We start from the raw sequence: 6,654 nt of genomic DNA, 5'->3' as shown, positions 1-6,654 counted from the left end.
TCCCAGTAGGTGATGCAGGCTCCACCTCGCTCTTGGTTCTGGAACCTCACCAGTTGAAGCTTTCTCACCACTTGGATGTCATGTTTCTGACATCTCTGAGCTTGTTTCCTATCCACCTGTCTCATATTGATGAGGTCATACAGCCTGATGATGTCTATGGTTCTCCTTTGAGTGGTTCCTTCTGGGAGAGTTCTCTCTCTGTAACTTGTGTGTGTGTTTGGTCGTATCCTGTTTCTCCTTGACAGCACTTTAGTGTTTTTACCACTGGTGTCTCATCTGTGATTCACCTTTTATTTTACTGTTTTGTCAAAGATGAAGGTGTGTTTGTTGTCATTCATTAATCATGTGATTGCTCATGTGACTGTGAGTCTGATTAATTGCTTGTGTGCAGCAAACGTCTCTCACTCTGATCAGTTCATGCTATTGAAGCTACTCAGATGTAGCCTGACTAGCTCAGTCGGTAGAGCATGAGACTCTTAATCTCAGGGTCGTGGGTTCAAGCCCCACGTTGGGCGTTCATCTTCAACATCACTGCTTGTCCTCTCACTTTCTGCAGCTGTGATTGTGAATTGTAAGGAGAATCAATGAATAAACAACATGAACACAGGCTGTGTCTGAAGCTGCACCTGACTCAGAATGAAAAACCACTATGTACTCAATTGTATCCACTATCCATACTGACTCTGGAGAAATTTCTTTGTGTGTATTGATGGACACGAGCCAAGCAGAAATTTCCCATAATGCCATAAGGCGGTGTTTGGTCAGTGTGGAGAAGGCGTCAGTCTGACAACAATGTCACACTATTTTGTTATCACTTGACCAGACCCAAAAGTAGGCTCCAGGTATCAGTTTCTTCTCAATGCTAATGTCTGCTAGCTTAGTCTGCTACTTTCATGGCTCTGACTACAAAAAGGTCCAGACCCCTGGATATGGTGGTTCCTCCCTAAACGTAGATTCTGTCAGCTCATCTTTAGAAATCAACTCACCATGAACACAAGTAGATTTCAATGGACTGCAAATGTGTCTCATTTAATGGTAAACATGTCAAATATAAATTCCATCACCAGAGGAGGTCTGCTGCTGGAATTAAGCTCCAGATATTCACAAGATATTCTAGATCTTAAAATAAAGCATTTTTACATTTGATTTATTTTTCATTAGCCTGCTTAATGTGGTGTGATTTTATGCATCTTATATTAAATAGAGCTTCTTCAATGATAGTCCCTGAGGATGTTGGATGATATAAAAAGATGATATAAAAAGAGTGTCATGACTTGATAAACTGGTGATGACGGCGTATCTTTAGAATGTTTTATCCAGTTGTTACTCGGGGCTCCACTCGTTGCATTTTTGTCTCGTCCAATGAGAAACGATCAGTCTCAGGTTTAAGCTCATCAATGAGTCCTTGTGGATCAGTGGCTTGCATGCATGAATGAGTTGGAACACTTCTTGGAAATTAAAGAGGATTTAATACAATTAAGAAAACACTTAAGACAGAGTGATAATTCCAGCAGAGTAATTAAAGCACTTATTGAGTAGCAGGGATGAATTAGCCTCCATTTATCTGAGCTTCAAGTAGACGGCAAAGAGGCAGGTGGAAAGGTGTGTAGGATGAACGATAGTGACCTCCAAACAAATGAAGAGGACTGAGTGGAGGCTGACCAGCTCTACGGAGTCAGGCGGAGTTTGGCAGTGAGACAGGAGTCCAGGCCTGAATAGGTGAAAACCAATGTAACCGGCTGACGTTCTCAGCTGTATTCTCCCATCGATGTACGATGCCTCTCCAATGAACTGGAGGGAGGACGGCTTCCAAAGCCTCCACCTCGTCGACCGTGGCTCCCGCTGACATTCGCTCGATGAAGAAGGGAAGCGCGTTGATTCGCTACCCTCTGGTCTCAGGCTGCTGGCTTCCTCGACTAAGCTGCTCTTCTCCAACACAAAGGTGGCTTCTCTTTGCTGGTCAGGATGGAGATTCAAGGCTCACAGGAGGTCAAGAGTGTAGCGACCGTGAGCTGAGATTGATGATGAATTACAAAAATAGAAAATAAAAAAAAAAATTAGTGGAATAGAAAAGGGGGAGAGCCGGACCAGCTGCTCTAGGAGCTCAAGCACAAAGGGCAGAAACAAGAAGGACTGAAGAGAGCGCCAGCAGTGGATGGTGTCACCACTGTTATAGTCAGGGGAGCACATAAGCGGTCCGCATGCACGCATGCGTAAGGAACCTGGACAAATGCGCTCGGCTTCAAAGGCTTTTATACGCTTTTGCGTACGAAACACGAAAATAATTATTTAGCGGGGCCTGTCTCTTTGACATTTTGAGAAGTGCTTTTGCCCGCGGTCGGTAGCAGTCGGTACGCAAAAGCGTATAAAAGCCTTTGAAGCCGAGCGCATTTGTCCAGGTTCCTTAACCATTCGCGCATGCGGACTGCTTATGTGCACCCCTGGTGATAGTAAACTGGTCTGCCTCAGAGCAGTGACCTTTGACCTTTGTGGGGTTGTTTGCCAATCAGCACACTTTGCTGTCTTCAGTCCTTCTCAGATATCAACAAATGAAGCTGGTTGAACAGACAGCAATCATCATCACTCAGAGACATCACCTAGAGAGGAAGATTGCTCAGAGTTCTGACAATGACAGTGAAGAGGCAAGGAAAGATGGACAACCACAGACAGTGAAACATTCGGAACATCATGTTTATACACGTGTGTGTGCGTGTGTGTGTGTGTGTGTGTGTGTGTGTGTGTGTGTGTGTGTGTGTGTGTGTGTGTCAGAATCAGAATCAGAATCTTTTATTTTCGTTGTAGGGGGGGGGTACAGTTAAAATAGTTAGATAGAGCGCTCTTCCAGAGCCACCGTGCACCACAGAATGCAGATATAAAGAAAAGATCCAAAAGATAAAAGATAAAAGCAAGATAAAAGACACTGTTAGAACAGAAAGATCCATAAACCCACCAACAAGAGGTGTGTCTGGTACAGATGTGGAATTATTGGCTCACACAATGTTGAGGCAACTGGGAAGAAGACAAACAAAAAAGGCTTGTGTGATTCAGACATTCATCAAAAATGGTCCTGGAGAACTGTTCAATGTGTCATGACTTCTATCCATTTTCTTCTGCTTATCCTGTTCAGGGTCATGGAGGGGGTGGAGCCTATCCAAGCAGCTTTTGGGCGACAGGCCGTGTTCACCCTGGACAGGTCACCAGTCCATGACAGGGTTAACACATCCACAGACAAACATTCAAAGCCAGACTCAGTAGGATCTCTCCACCCTACAGACTGTAAAGGAATCATCAAAGATGGCAGTTGGAGTTCTGTGGATCTGTGCTGGATTCCTCGTCCTCACGGACCAGAAGTCTGTCTGAAATACTACACTGATTGATGATCTTTTCATGAATCTGTAAATGCTTCTAAAATTAAGAGTAAAAAAAATCCTATCTTCTTCATGTCTCAAGCCAAATCAAATCAAGAGTTCTTTTATGATAATTTTTTTTAACCGGACGTCTGCTTTGACTGGTTGGTTGTTGAAAGAGAGCAGGACAGGACAGACAGCAGAAGACAAATATAGAGAAGAAAAGACAAAAGACAGAGAGAAAGGAGGGAGAGAATGACAAAAAGATGGGGAACAAGATGAGGGTGCAAGACAAGCAGAGAGAAAGACAAAGGGACAGGGGGATGGAAGACAGACACACAACCAACAACAACAACAGCAGCAGCAATAATAGTAAACTAGCTGCCAATGATAACGTCTCCTGGTCACTGAAGCAATCAACTTCAGCATAATAGGAGGCTTGAAGAGCCAGGAAATAAAATATAAGCACAATACTGATGTGAATGTCAGTGCAATACTGAGAACACTGATATGTAGACGACTAGTAGGGGTGGCACGGTGGTGCAGTGCAAGGCAAGGCAATTTTATTTGTATAGCCCATTTTCACAAACAGTTTGTCTCAAAGGGCTTCACATGGCATCATAACAACATCCTCTGCCCTTAGACCCTCACATCGACTGAGGAAAAACTCCATAGAAAACCCTTTTAACAGGGAAAAATCTGAGAAACCTCAGGGTGAGCAACAGAGGAGGGATCCCTCACCCAGGACGGACAGACGTGCAGTAGATGTTGTTACAGACAAGAAAACAGTTTACAATACAAAATGTGGGAAACACGGAAATGTTAATAACAGCTGAAGAAGGAAGCTTCTGGTAGGGGAGGCAGGGAGAGCAAGCCAGCTTGATGGGGGACTGGATGGCAGACTGGTTCATGGAAGGGGAGCGCAGGCCAGTGTAACAGTAGGGAATAAGAGGGGGGGGGGGGCGATGCAGGCGGCGGTTGGGGCTCTGGTGGATCTGTGGAAACACAGAGAGACTGCGAGACACCAAGGCCAAACTACAAAGTGCAACAAGTAGTGGTAGTGACAGTTCCAAAAATGTGCAGGGAGGAGAGGAGGAGAGAGGGGGAGAGGAGAGGAGAGGAGGGAAGGGCTCCATGTAACCTGATGTGTCCCCCAGCAGTCTAAGCCTGTAGCAGCATAGCTATCAATGGTTCAGAGCTACCTGAACCAGTCCTAGCTGAAGGCTCTGTCATAGAGGAAGGTCTTAAGCCTGGACTTAAACGTAGTTAAAGTGTCTGCCTCTCTGACCCATGGAGAGAGCTGGTTCCAAAGTAGAGGAGCCCGGTAACTAAAGGCTCTACCTCCCAGTCTGTTTTTATTGATACTGGGAATCACTAAAAGACCTGCATTCTGGGAGCGGAGCGCTCTGGTCGGACAGTACGGACTAATGAGCTCTTTCAAATAGGATGGAGCTTTATCATTGAGAGCCTTATAAGTCAGCAGAAGGACTTTGAAGTCGATTCTAGATCCTACAGGAAGCCAGTGGAGGGAAGCTAAAGTGGGAGAGATGTGTTCTCTCTTCTTAACTCCCGTCAAAACCCTCGCTGCAGCGTTCTGGACCAGCTGGAGACTCTTTAGGGAGTATTTAGGACATCCTGACAGGAGAGAGTTGCAGTAGTCCAGCCGAGAAGTGATAAATGCATGCACCAGTTTTTCAGCATCACTCTGGGAAAGGATATTCCTAATCTTAGCGATACTTCGCAGATGGAAGAAGGCGGTCCTAGTCACATGCTTTATGTGGGAGCTGAAGGAAAGGTCCTGGTCAAAAATGACCCCAAGGTTCCTTGCAGTTGTACTCGGAGTTAGGGTGATGCCATCTAGAGTAGAGATCCGATTCAAGAGTGTGTCCCTGTGGTGTTTCGGTCCAAAAATGATTACCTCAGTTTTATCTGAATTGAGCATTAAGAAGTTAGAGGACATCCAGGATTTAATGTCTTTCAGGCAGTCTTGCAGATGAGTAAGCTGGCTTGTGTCGTCTGGCTCCATCGACAAGTAAAGTTGTGTGTCATCTGCATAACAGTGGAAGTTGATCGAGTGCTTCCGGATTATGTCACCTAATGGGAGCATGTAAAGAGTGAAGAGAATCGGTCCTAAAACTGAACCCTGTGGTACACCATATGTAACTCTGCTATACAGTGACAGTGGTTGGCACTTTCACCTGGCCCTGTGATGGACTGGCGACCTGTCCAGGGTGAACCCCTCCTCTTGTACTGAGGCTGCTGGGACAGGCCGCAGTTCCCTCTGAGACCCTGAACAGGAAAAACTGTAGAAAATGGATTAATGGATGGAGTTTGCTGTGTTTAGAGGGATTTTCCTGTTTCTCTTGATCACTTCTTGAATCTGAAAATACTTTCCAATTGAACAGTTAGAAAAATTTAACTTTTTGCAAAATGGGAGATGCTGGTTCTTCACATTTGACCTGCAGCGACAGTCTCAAGACAAGAACACTTCTACTTTTGATGATGACAGTTTGTTCAACACTAAACTTCATCCAGTACCATGTTGTCAAACACTGGAACATCCACAGCACCTGAACAGGGACCTGAACCCTGGACCCTCAAATTAAAAGTCTGATGCTCTACCGTCTGTGCTACTCAGGCTCTTTCTACAGCATTTAGACAGGAAAAGAAACACCTGTGAAGGTCAAACTGCTGCTTTCTTGACTTGTTCAATCCTCCATGTTAAAGTCCACCATGCTTTTGATTGGCTTTGATTCTCTGTGGCAAAATCCAACAAGAGGCTCCAAAAATGTCTTGAATGTCATAAGAATGCACAGGACAAGATGTTAGTCTCCTTCATGTCTGCAGTTCCTCCACTGGAAAGTAAAGTCAATGCTGTTCATCTGCTGAAACCTGGGATCGGACCAGGGACCTTTAGATCTTCAGTCGAACGCTCTCCCAACTGAGCTGTTTCAGCTCTGAGTGAGGGCCCTGCTTCTCTCATTTTATAATCTCTTCCACTCTCACTAGAACTTAGAGAGGATTTGAGCTTCTGAAGTCATGACACATTGAACAGTTCTACAGGACCATTTTTGATGAATGTCTGAATCACACAAGCCTTTTTTGTTTGTCTTCTTCCCAGTTGCCTCAACATTGTGTGAGCCAATAATTCCACATCTGTACCAGACACCTCTTGTTGGTGGGTTTTATGGAGCTTTCTGTTCTAACAGTGTCTTTTATCTTAAATATGCCACTTTCACATGAAAACATCAATAACAGGACAATATCGATACTATTATTGCTGCTGTTGCTGTTGCTGTTGTTGGTT

At 44.8% G+C, this 6,654-nt stretch overlaps 1 non-coding gene across 1 annotated transcript; it reads left to right on the top strand.

Annotated features, from left to right (window-relative positions):
- The first annotated feature begins 442 nt into the window (after positions 1-442).
- On the top strand, positions 443-515 carry trnak-cuu (transfer RNA lysine (anticodon CUU)). The gene has a single exon. It is a non-coding gene; the product is annotated as a tRNA-Lys (tRNA).
- The last annotated feature ends 6,139 nt before the right edge of the window (positions 516-6,654 follow it).

The sequence above is a fragment of the Aulostomus chinensis genome, chromosome 4 (assembly GCF_037954235.1).
Source record: "Aulostomus chinensis isolate RoL2024-O1b breed Wild chromosome 4, RoL_Achi_v1.0, whole genome shotgun sequence".
Taxonomy (NCBI): Eukaryota; Metazoa; Chordata; class Actinopteri; order Syngnathiformes; family Aulostomidae; genus Aulostomus; species Aulostomus chinensis.
The sequence above is the reverse complement of the archived record's forward strand: the minus strand, read 5'-3'. Positions and strand labels throughout refer to the sequence as shown.